Source organism: Gavialis gangeticus, unplaced genomic scaffold, assembly GCF_001723915.1.
Source record: "Gavialis gangeticus isolate Ggan-Ray unplaced genomic scaffold, GavGan_comp1, whole genome shotgun sequence".
Taxonomy (NCBI): domain Eukaryota; kingdom Metazoa; phylum Chordata; order Crocodylia; family Gavialidae; genus Gavialis; species Gavialis gangeticus.
The window spans coordinates 76,445,004-76,457,979 of NW_017729033.1; positions in this window are offsets into that span (position 1 = coordinate 76,445,004).

Sequence of the window (12,976 nt, forward strand, 5' to 3'; positions counted from 1 at the left end):
GCTGGGGTTGTCTGACCCCAGTACTCTTTCCTGCCATGGCAGAGAGTTGGACTAGATGATCTACTCAGGTCCCTTCCAGCCGTAGAGACTATGAAACTATGAGAGATTTGTAAAAGCACTGGAGACATTTTGGAGCCCAGTGACTTAAAATGGAGTTGTACTTCAAATCTTTTAGGAAATCTTCCCTACTTTGGAAGGACATAGTGGGTGTGTCCTGTGGTGATGTGTATGGGGGTGTACATGCACCCCCTGAGACTGCCGGTGGACCCCTTGTCAGGCTATGCTCCCTGTTTAGGTGATGGGCAGGTGGGAGCACTGGTGCTCCCCCTGTGAGTGCCAGCCAGGGAGTGGGGCCTCCAGCAAAAGCGTCTGTGCCACTTCTGGAAGTTGCCACAGGACTTCCGGAAGCAATGCAGCCACTTTTTGGTCAGTGAGACTGGCCGCCGGGAGACCCCCCTCCGGTCAGTGATATCAGCTGCTGGGGACACTCCCCCTCCCCCGCTATTGCTGACTGGTGTCGGGGGGGGGGGGACACATGTCCTACCTGACTCAAGAGACACCAGTCCCCCCTGGGTGTGTCTACATATGCAATTAATGTGCCTGAATAAATTGCAGAGCAATCTGGTCTTCATTATACTACTCCTGGGAGCAGTGTGTACGCATACACTTGGGACAGCAGCAAATTGAGTTAGGGTGAAGTAGATTAGGCCAAGGCTATTCCTGTCCTGGTCTGCCCCTGCAGCAGCCAGGTGGAGCTCCAAGTTCCAGCCCCACTCTGTCAAAGGCTGCCCAATGCTTTGATCCCCAGCCACATGCCTCTGTAGCCCTGAGCAGTCTTCAGTCTTCTGACACAGCCACCCAGGATGCTATCCTGGGAGCCTGTTCCCAGCTTGCTATAGATGCTCCTTGCCCTCCTCCCTGGCAGTGGTGGCCAGGGCAGTGTCCACAAGGTGGTCACTGACCACCTCCTCTTCCACCCCCCACAGTAGGGCTCCTAGGCAGCTGCCCACAGTGCAACCCCAAGAACACACATGCTGCAGACAGTTTTCAGCAAACCCCAAACTTTATTTCTCTCCTCAATACAACAGACCCCCTTCTTCCCTCCCTCCCAAGACCAGACTGCCTCATTTCCTCCCTTCTAAAAACAGACCCCCCCATGCAACACTAATGTGCACCACCAATAAATCACCCTTCAGCCCCATGAAACTCTGTACAGTGTCTATTTACAAGTGTCGGGGGGAACAGTAGGGAAGAGATGCCTATGGCATGGAGCCTAGAGGGAAGCACTTGGCATCTTGGCCTTGGCCACCACTACCTTGTGTCCAGATGCCACAGTGAGGACAGCAGGCCAGGGGCTGGGTCAAGGGCCAAGGAAGGCACTGTCCAACCTGCTTAGCCCACTCCTCCACCCTCCTCCACAAGGCCAGGGCCAGGGCCAACAAGGCTCACATGGGGAGCTGGTTTTGCCACAGCCACCTGCTGCTCAAGGAGGGCAAGCTTGGATGTCAGGCCTGAGCAGTTGGTGGCACCATTGGATAGCATCTGGCAGCAGTGACCTGGCATGGTGTCCAGGGGCATCCCCAGGCTTCAGGGGATTCCAGGGGCAGTTCTGGGGTCTTGCCAATGGCAGTTGGCTCCTGCAGGCAGCTCCAGGCTGGCAAAAGCCTCCAGGGTGAGCCCCAGGCTGCTGGAGGGTCTGAGATGAGCTCTGGGCTGGCAGTGGTATCTGCTGTGAGTCCTGGGCTCTGGGTGGCTCTGTTGGGGGGGTGGGGAATGGAGAAGCTGCCCATGCCATGAGGCTCCTGCCAAGCCATGTGGCAGCAGGCAAGAGCACAGCCCCCTGCTGACTAGGCACAATTTGCACCCAATTCAGCATCTACACACGGTGCTGCACAATGGGTTAGTACTTGTATTTACATGTACTAACCTGCTGCAGAGTTTATTAGTCTTCTGTGGCCTAATGACCCATAATGTGTGGACACACATTTACTGCAGAGCTACTTAGTCAGCTTCACAGTAAACATCTCGTGTAGAGAAACCCAGTATTTCAGTAGTAAATAATACCTGTGTACCATATGTATTGTAGACTGATAACTTTGAACTCTGTCATGCAGAGTATAACACTAAGCTAAATCTAACGTCCTGCAAGCACCCAAAGATGAGATTTATATTGCAGCAAATTTCTAAAGCCCTAATCAGAATTGCTGGCAGGATAATTTTCCCCAATTTTTAGACTCTATCTCCAAGCTGGACACCAAACAGAGGAAGAAGTGGGTAGGGTAAGAAATTTCTCATGTTCAATATTTAGCATTTCAGTCTTCTCACCGCTGTAACACTAATAAAGGAAAATATAATAGAAGCTCAGAATATACAGACCTGAAATATTCTTCAGAGATATTGGTAACCTTTTTCTAGGGGAAAAACATTTCTGAATATGAGGACATTACTGATTAGATGCCAGGTATCTCATTTTGCTCTTCCTTCAGTGAGATGAGTAGCAGTGTACACGTCTGGTTCAGAACATTAGTAAACATAAGTAACAACTATATGAATTAACTGTTGGGAGGAATGTGAAGTGCAGTGGGCCTTGCTTAACAACAAAAGAAAATGTAAAAAGGCAAAGAACCTTCTAAGTGCCAATGCAGAGGGCAGCCTTATTACTTTACCTTGTTTTCCATGACCAAAAGAATTCAAAGGTCCACAGTCACCAATGCCCTTTTCCCTGTACATTCATTTTTGCCAGTACAGAGTAGAGCACACAACTCATGAACTATCAGAATGGTAGCATTTTACACTCACTTTGTATTTGTGAAAGTGGCTAAATACAAAGAATAGGACAGTGAAGAATTACATCTGGAGGTCAGTAGGATCAACACTAAACTCACCCAAAAGGCTGTAACAAGGAAGATCATGCTTCTTTTTCCAAACCTGATATTAGAAAACATGAGTAAACTGTAGGAAGTATATATTAAACTTTACATATAGTAGAATCCATATGGGTGCACATTTTAAACATTCTGGCTCAGTAAGCTAAGTGGAATACAAAGTATAGATTTCTGCTTCACCACAGCAGCCTCATATCTATTGCACGCTGTTAATCAGCAGCTGCATATGGTCTTACAGTAAATCTTGCCTGCATTTTGTTTTTTCTGCATAGTAGCAGTAGAATCCTTTAAAGTCCTGCTGTTAACTACAAACAAGTGCCACGCTAAGTCATGTTTAGGTAGGAAACATGGGAGTTGGTAGTGAGGTAGTAATTAGTTGCAGTTTGCTGAAATGGACTGTCAATTTTAAGTGATTACTACTGCAATAACACATCAGATCCAAAAAAAAAAAAAAAAAAAGGAAAAAGAAAAAGAAAAAGAAAACCTCTACATTACAGGTCAGACTTAATACAATAACTTTTGGTTTTACTTCACTTGCTGCCCAAATAATCAACTTAACCAATTAAAATTACTAGTAAAAGTCTAGACGAAACTGGTTTAAAATGCTACTCAGAGGTAGATATGGACTAATGGTAGAAACAGCAGGAAAATTTAATTTAGGCTGGAGAAGATATTTCATAATAAGAGAGTCTCTGTGATAATTCAGATTTTAGTCAATCTATTGATGCTCACCTGATGTCAATTAGAATTAGGCAGCTGGCATTTTTATAGGGAAATCATTTGTCTTTTGTAATATCTTCTTTCATGTAGACCATAGAATAGAGCCACCAGTGGGTGTTTAGCCCTCCTGTAATATTTATACATCCTTCAGAGCCAAGGCATTCAACAGATCTGCTTCATTTAGCAACAATTAGTATTCTAATTGATCAGCACTAGCCCTTGTAAAGCCCGCAACAAACAGTTCCAAACGGTTCTTGTGAAATCCTCCTAAAAGCACAGCATGGGCCAATTTTCATTCTGTACTCCTTCTCTAGTGAATATAGAAACGCAAATGCATATAAATAACTTATTGATAATGTTCAAATAGCTTTTACAGGCACTGATATGTTTACAGACGTATTGATTCATGTACAGATGTTTACAGATATGTATCAATGTCTGTAACCTCGGTGCTGTTGTTGTCATGCAATCTACTAATCTATAAGTCTATCAGTTCTGTGTATATCTGCAGATAACTTTCCTTAAGGAGTTTCTCTCTAGGGCCAGTTATATTTTGTATTGTGCAGGGGCTAAGGCTACACTGATCAATTAAATGTTAGACCCTGAATGAATGAAACAGGTCTTGGTTGGAGTTTTGGCACTGGGTGACTTCTGAACAACCACCCTTCCATAGACTGGGTTTGTATTACTGCTTTTTTAAAGGAACTAAGGCATGATAGACCTGGGGAATGCTATGAGTATACACTCAAATATAAGCAAAGAAAGAGTAGGTTAGGAGTAAGAAAATATTCTTCTTACAAAATATTAACATAGTTTTAGAAGTGAAGTCATGGTTACATGACAAAACCTTTAGATCTGAGGTGCCTCATTCTATCCCTAAGTCCCTGAACCATTCAGCCCAAATTTAAATCCTTATACTTTCAAATACATTAAAATGAAAGATCTTCCAAATTGAATTTTCATGATTCATTTACAGGTCAAAAGACAAGACACTTATCTTAAGATTACAAATATAATGAGATTCCTGGAACGGAACCCTGCAGCATCCCTGGGACCAGGGCCTGTCATTTTATACATGGGATGAATCCTTGTTCTGGTGTTTTGATAAATTCACTCCGGAGACAGATTTTATACTAACTACTGAAGAGTCTGTTTTTAGTGATGTTTTCTCTATTTAATAATTGATTGATTAAGAATATTAGCATTATATTTAATAGTATTACTTTAACGCAGTATATAAAGTAACCCTTGCCCCGGGGTTGCCAGGGGTTAAGCAGGGAGGGATTGGGCCACTTCAAACCTGGGAAACCTAGACCTAGGTTGAACCAGGCTTCTCTGAGGGCTAGCAAGAGGGAGTTAGGAAAGAAGAGCTGCAAAATGGGAGCCATTTTGCCCAGAGTCATGCAGGTGGAGCAGGGGAGAGGCCTTGCTCCTTGATAGGTCCCATGCTCTATTGAAAAGCGCTCCTGGAAGATTGTGGAGGAGCCTGGTCTGAGTACAGCTGGAAGAAGGATCTGCTTCACCACTGAGGAGACCCCAACTGAGAGAGAGAATCTGACTGCTGCTACAGAGCAGGGCCTGAGTGAGTTGCACTTAAAAGGCTGCAGAAAATAATGCAGCCAGCGTAATTGTGGAGCAGTGAAAGTCCTTGTGCCAACTTGGGCAGTTGGGGCCATACAAAAGATAAAGAACTTCATCCCAAAGGGTCCTTGCGACACTGTTAAGAGTTGGACACTTAAGTTGTACTCGGGTTTCTATGCTGAGAGGAAGTATTTTGTAATCAGGTTTCCATGCTGGGGTTACAACTTGCTGTTTGGATGCTTGTGTGTGTAAATAAATCAAACTTGTTTGTACCATCCAGTTATATTGAAATACTCTTAGGAAAACTGAGTCACCAGTGCCACACACCTGCACCCTCTCATGAGAGGTGTTACATACTTTAGCAATATAATACTGTACAGTATTAATATAAATTATATATTGATACAATTTAAAAATTAAAACGTCACTTCAATTTAAAAATATTCCTTATGTTTTATGTGTCTTGCCTCACATATTGCATCTTGAGGAATGAGGATTCCCCCACACAGCTCAGTTCTCATTTTTCACCTTTCCTTTTTGTGAATCATGTTCTTAAAGATGATCTTCAAGTCTTAACAAGACATTAACTTTCCTAACCAACAGTATTTGCTAGACCATAAATCACAGTAAGATCATTACCTATATTTTACCCACCCCCACCACCCTTTTATTAAGGCTGTCTTATAGCTTTACAATTATGGATTAATGCTGCACTGCAATTCCCTTCAATAGCATTGCTAAACTCCATAAAGGATTTGCACCTTGTAACAATTAAGCAAAAGAAAGAGGTAGCAGAGCCCAGCATGACTTTATAAATGCCTCAAGATTTCTTTTTCATATTTTTTATGATGGGAAGGACCATATGCTACACTAGTGAAAAAGAATCTTGAAGTCTTTCAGAGTCAGGCTGCACTGGGTTATACTTTACTTAGTGGAGTGACAATAATTTATTCCAGTGGAGGATCTGTCCTGTGATGGGGTCAGGTTCACCCCTCCCTCATCAGTGATGAATTTTGCCTGTTGTTTAAAAGAAATTTGTGTATAAAGTAAGTATTACAATATTTAAGGAGAGTTTTCCCACAGACTACTACAGTGGAGGGGTATAATTAGCATATAGAAGTTAACAGCAGTAACTAAAAAAGTAGTTCATACATTTCCTTAAATGACTTCGCTCTTCATATTGTAGAAAAGTCATTGCTGGTAACAAAATGACCAAGTCCCTTTTGTAAAAGAAGATACTGTGGATATTTGGCTCAGACCAAAATGCAATTCCATAACTAGAACAGACAAGCAGTGATAAATGCTGGTGGGTTTGGGGTTCTTTATTTTCTAAAGGTGTTTGCCAGTTTTCAGTATACATAGTTTATGAAAGAGTGTACACTTTCACCAACCCATCTAGGAAGTCATGAACCTTATAACATGATTTATCATTTATTTTCAGGAAGCTGACATAAAAATATGATGACCCATATACTTCTCCACAATAAAGATAATGTCTGTGCCCCTGTAAAAGGATTCAATTACACTCATATGTTGTTTCCTCTATGACTGTTCCATTACAGCCGTTTGTTGCTGATGATGTCCGTGCTATCAGAACAGCTTTTCTTTTGGTCCTATAAATATGATAATGTAATTACACTCTCCCTCTGATGATTTTAGGATGCATTAAGGTATTCTGAGCAATATATTCAGCCTTTTTCTGTCAGAAAGGTAGAAAGCAAGCAAGGTCAGCCAAGCGGCAGGCCAGGTTAAAATTGCAGCTGTTGTGCTTAGGCACACTGATTCAGAGCCAAGGGGTCTCTACCTTTAAAAGGAGGTGGAAGATAATATATGTAAATCAAACTTGTACTGGAAAAAAGACAATTGACCAACCATCAACAGTCCCATGCTTGTTCAGAGGCACTGGCAGCACTCATGTATCCTATTTGTCATCTGCCCAGTCGTATTTGCATCTGATTAATTTGGGCTGTGAAAATCCATTCTGGATAAGCTATCTGTAACTGTGATTCAAGTCATGGGTCACATTAAGCATTTATACTACAGCTGCCCTCAGTTTATGGTACCTCATGTCACATGCCATATTCCACAGTAGCATACAAAAAGACTCCCTCTGAAGCAGCACAGGAAAATGCTACAGAATAAGAGCAATATGCAGCTGGATCCTAAATACATAATTATAAGTATAGATAATAGACAATGATAAGACATCCATAACTACACTCATAAGTGAATTATTTACCTCCAGTGAGAATTGGTAAGAGACAGGGTAGGGTAGCATGTTAGAGATGAACTGGTTCAGAGAAGCATGAGCTTTCATAGGCAACAGTCTACTTAATCTGATGCCACAAATAAAGAATGGGAAACAGAAACATCATTGTTGTCATAAAAAGCCAAATTAATGCCTCATTTTATAAATAATCCATTTCCTAACCTATCATATCTTGATAGACTTTATCTTTTCCATCTCTCAAAGTCAAGGAGAAAACAGAATATGTATAAATCTGCTCAGGTATATAGGATCTCTGTAAGTTAAATTGTCGATCCATTTCATTTTATAATTCTCAGTCATCCTAGACTACACTGTCTTCTATGTTTGTTTGATATCACATTAAATTATTTGATTGATATTAAAATATATAGATTTCTTCTAAGATTGCAACAAATTACTGTCATTTCTTTTTTTAAAAATCGGTGTAAAGATTATCTTTCCTCCATCTATATCTCCACTGACTAGAATGTTTAGGCATCAGGAAGACTATATTAGATGAGGTAGATGTTGAAGTCAGAGGCATCTTCATATGTATACCACAATAAACAGTAATACCTTAAGGCACGTGTTGGCTGGATTTGACACTGAGTTCAGTAGTTTTGCTTGTGCCAGTGCCTGCACCCACCCTAGGGCTAAGCAATAAAGAACTGTGTCAGGGCTAGTCAACTTTTAGCTGCATCCTTGCCACCAGTGCTTCTCCTTTTCATCCCCTAGCTTCCCCATGGCTACAGCAGCAGCTTCAAGCCAGTGGGGAGCTGTGCCACAGCCAGGTAGCTGGGAACTGCATCCATACTGCTGCCATTTCTCCCTCCCCCTCTCCTTCCCCTTCCTCCTACCCCACCTCTATCCCTCTGCTTCCTAGTTGCAGTGTAGAAGCATCAGTAGCTGGACACAGCTTGCACAGTCCCCAAGGCAGCTCCCTAGTGACTGGAAACTGAGCCTGTGCCCTAGCTGAAGAGTAGGTGGCTGGGAAAAGCTGTGGTGACACAAGTACAGTTCCCAGATGCTTGGCCCCAGTGCAGATGCAGGGAAAGTTCCTATCCATGTATCATGGAAGCCACTCAGTGACATCAGACTAGAGTCAGGTTGTTCTATGAACTGGTTGCCAGCTGCTGCTTTAAACCAGTTCTAAAAGCACTGACAGAAGTGACATTTGTCACACGATCTGTCCCCTGAAAGTGCTCTACAGCCATGCAGCAACACACGTGCACAGCTGCAGAGCACTTTAAAAGATAAATTAACCCTTATCTAATGAGGGATCAGATGAAAGTACTCCAAGGTGGAACACTGCAGGGAATTTCTGTTTCCTAGAGTCATTTTATCAGTGTGATTGGGGCTGAGTTTATGCACTTCATGGATTGGAGCCCACCTGCCTTGTGTACCCTTCCCCCTCCCCTCCCAGCTTCCTTCCCCTCCAGGTCAGGTTGGGTAAACCCCAGCATGCAGCTCCCTCTGCCTCTCTTCTTCCCCTTCCCTTCCTGCAAACAGCACCAGAGCTGGGTGGGGAGTGGGGGGAAGAGGAGCGGGGGCTAAGGGAGAAAGGTTGCAGGTACTCTACTGAATCAGCTCCAAAGTGGAGCTTGACCACCACCCCCCACTGAACCAACAGATGAAGATCTGTTGGGTTGGGGAAGGTGTGCTCTAACTCATGGCACTTTATGTGAAATACCATGAGTTAGAGCAGGGACCTACACTTTCTTTCAGAGATGTTAAATTCTGATTAGGAAATTGTAAAATCTAGATCTTCATTAATAAGGTATTTTTGGTACCCGGTTTCCTATGGAAAGGATAATACAGAGTTCTGTGGGAATCTATGAAAAAGAAACTTAGAGAAAAGTGGTAGTTGTCCATTATGAACCCCTGAAATCAAATTTGACACCATTATACAACTGAGTAATAGAAATAGTATACATGTCACTTCTAGATGTTACTGCCATTTTTCTTATCCTGTTTGATTTTTAAAAAGTTATATATTGATTGGCTGATTGGCATCAAAAGAGATTATCTTTGCCATAATTCAATTGATTTCTAAAAAAAAAATAGTAATGAAAAACTCTGCTTGGGTAGGCAGAGAAAGAATGGAATTCAAGTCTATGTTATAAGACTACTGACAAGGAGTTCCAAATTGAAAAATATCTTACTGATTTCATGCATAAGTCACATGGGACTCCCAATCTTTGATAAATTATTTGCTTGTAGTGCACTGAGTCAAATCACAAATAGTAGTAGGTAGTCTGAACATTTCTAGCACCAGTAACACAATGGCAACATTTTAGAGGCCATGCATATGACAGAGACCTGGACTTGTTCCAAACAAGCTTTGCAACCCTATCTGAAAGCTTCTGCCAAGTTCACTTTTGCTAATGAAATAAAGTAATTGCAGATGCTGTGAGAAGTCAGTGTTCTGAGGTGCAGGTTTGTGGCTGAGGGTAGCATGTTCCAATATCTCTGACATTTCCAGTGTCCCTATCAGGTACTATGTTTTCCAGTTGGTGGGCAGACATGCAAATGAGACTTAACAGAATCAGAGAAGTTCCAGGTCCATTGCTTCATTGAAAATGCATGACCCACAGCAACGAAGCCAGGACTCAAATCAACCTATTCACAATTCACAAAGCAGCCGCAGCTGCTCCATCAGGTTAACTAAACAGAAGCATCACTCAGTGGCCAAACCAGGAGGAGACAGAGTAAGCTTTTCTCAACAAGAGATACATACATACTTTACCACAGCATGTTACAGTTAATTTAGAAATTTTTGAAGTGTGCTATCTGCTGCTAATAATGCCTTGCCATACATATCCTAGCTAGGAATTAACTGATTTTCCTGTTTGCTAACTATCAAAGTATTATTAAGGATTTAACACCTATTTGTTGAGTGACACACAGAAAACAGACTTCATATGCTGATGTTATTTAAAGGTAAGGAATTTAAATGAGGAGAAGAAATTGGAAACCACAATCAAAAGAAATTAGTTAAAAAAGGGGGGGGAGAGTGTGTTGTCCTTGCAAGCTCAAAAGGATATTGGCTTCCAAAATGATTATGTAATGGATATTAAACTAATGATTAATATTGATCTTTGCCTAAAAGGATAACCAGAAATTATGATACAAATAAACTGAAAAATGATTAACAGCTTATTTTCCATAACAACCACAGCTTATAACCAAGATCCGTATAAAATAGTCCTTAAAAAATTAACAATATTGTCTGCACTTGTACAGTTGGGCACTAGTCTACAATGAAAATTTGACAGACAGGAAATATACAGGCTGAACTAGCATTAATGTTTAAGTCAGACTGTGCAAGTGGCTTTTTTTATACCAAAAGACTTAAGAGCTCAGAGACTCCATGCAAATAATTATCTTCCAGACGGATATTAGAGACAGCGTCCTTATAACTTCTACACAGCGGGAATCAAATCCTTAAATAATAGGCATTTGTAGTAAAACATGGCCAGCACTATTTTATTAATTGTAATGGAGAAAAAAATTGCCCTAAATGAGCTAAAGACATGAAAAACAGTCAAGTAATCAGATTGTGGGACAACGTTAATTTTTAGCCTACATAAAAATATTATTTTGCTAGAACAAAGATCACTGCAAGACTCACCATCTGAAAATGTTGCAACAAGAGATATCTCATAAGCAAATAGTTTCAACCTAACTACCATATTTAGCTGAATACAAGATAAGGCTTTTCCCTGCAAGCAGAATGGGGAAAAAAGCCCCTTGTCTTACATTCACATACAAGGAAACCTCATTAAATACATTGTTTATTATTAAACTGTAGCCAAAAATAGCATGTGCTCAGTAATGGAAATAAACTCTGAAGCTGATTAAAGGAAGCCAACACCGAGCATAACTATAAAATACATAGACCATTCTGGGCAAACATACTGATGGAAACCTCTTTTCATGTGTGTGTATGTGTATGTCCCTTAAAAAAATGGTTGGTTTCTCTATCCACAGGGAACTGTCACTAGGCCTTGAGGTATTGCAATACCAGGCTGGTAATGGGAAGGCCAGAGCCATCCCTGACACCCATTGGTGCCAAAAATGTGCTACATTTGATCTTAGCCAAAAAGGCTGAGATGCTGATGGAAATCTACCACAAAGATAGCTAAGTGCAGTCCATCTGAATGATATACAGTAGTGCCCAGTTCCAGTCATGAATACATGGATCCTTTGTCAGGGGTATCTGGAGTATACAAACTGAACAGTGTTGAACTGTGGGGTCACCATTGCTTGAAATCCTGTTGACTCTGGTGGGGCCTGGTCCAATGAACTATATAGTAGATTATGAGCCATTTGGCTTTGGACTAATATTATGTATAGTTTGATGCATGCTACTATACATATGTATGTGCCAAAGTACTACTCAAAAATGTATTTATAGAGTGCCTGTGCTAAAACTTACAACAGTTTCAAAAACAGGTAACATACATAAATTCTGGATTAACTAAATTTATGGGTACTATATGTAAATTACTTCAGCTATGTTTGATTTCAAGTTCAGTATTTTCAGATTTGCTCCTGGCTTCTATGTCCTCAGGGAAAGCAGGGTCTAACAGCAAGGAGGGTAGGAAGTGGCTGCAGGGGAAAGAAGTTGAGGGGAGGCGGCAGGTAAAGAGCCTACTTGACCCCCCAGTTTTATTTTCCCTGCTGTAGCATTAGGAGGATTTGGTCCCTGCTGTGTAGAATTTATAAGGATCCTGTCTCTAATATCTGTCTAGAAGATAATTATTTGGGAGGGGGACAAATTCAAGACAAACCTCTAATAATTAGATTCTATACTTGGAAAATTATAACAAATTTATAAATTGTCCATATATGAAATCTATTTTGGGGGTGGTTGTCTTTTAATCAGAGTCATTTTAAGGAATTATGGGCTTGATGAATGGATTTTAAAGTGTGTACAGAACTGACTGGAGCATCGGGCTCAGAGAGTAGTAATCAGTGGCTTGATGTCTACTTGGCAGCCAGTATCAAGTGTAATGCCCTAAGGATTGGTCCTGGGGCTGGTTTTGTTCAATATCTTCATGAATGACCTGGAAGATGGCATAAAATCATAGAAAGTTAGGTCTGGAAGGGACCTCAGGAGATCAGCTAGTCCAGTCCCCTGCTCGAAGCAGGATAATCCCCAACTAGACCATCCCAGTCAAAGCTTTGTCTAGGCAGGTTTTGAAAATCCCCCAAGGATGGTTAGAGTGTATCCTCAGGATGTTGGCAGATTACACCAAACTGAGGGGAGTTATAGATACACTGGAGGCTAGGGCTAGGATTCAGAGTGGTCTAGACCAATTGGAGGACTGGGTCAAAAGAAATCTCAGTAAGGACAAGTGCAAAGTCCTGCACTTAGGATGGAACAATCCCATGCTCTAGTACAGGCTGGGGCTGACTGGCTGGGCAGTAGCTCTGCAGAAAAGGACTCAGGGGTTACAGTGGACAATAAGCTGAATATGAGCCAAAACCTGTTGCCAAGAAGTGTAACAGCATACTGGGCTGCATTGGTAGGAGTATT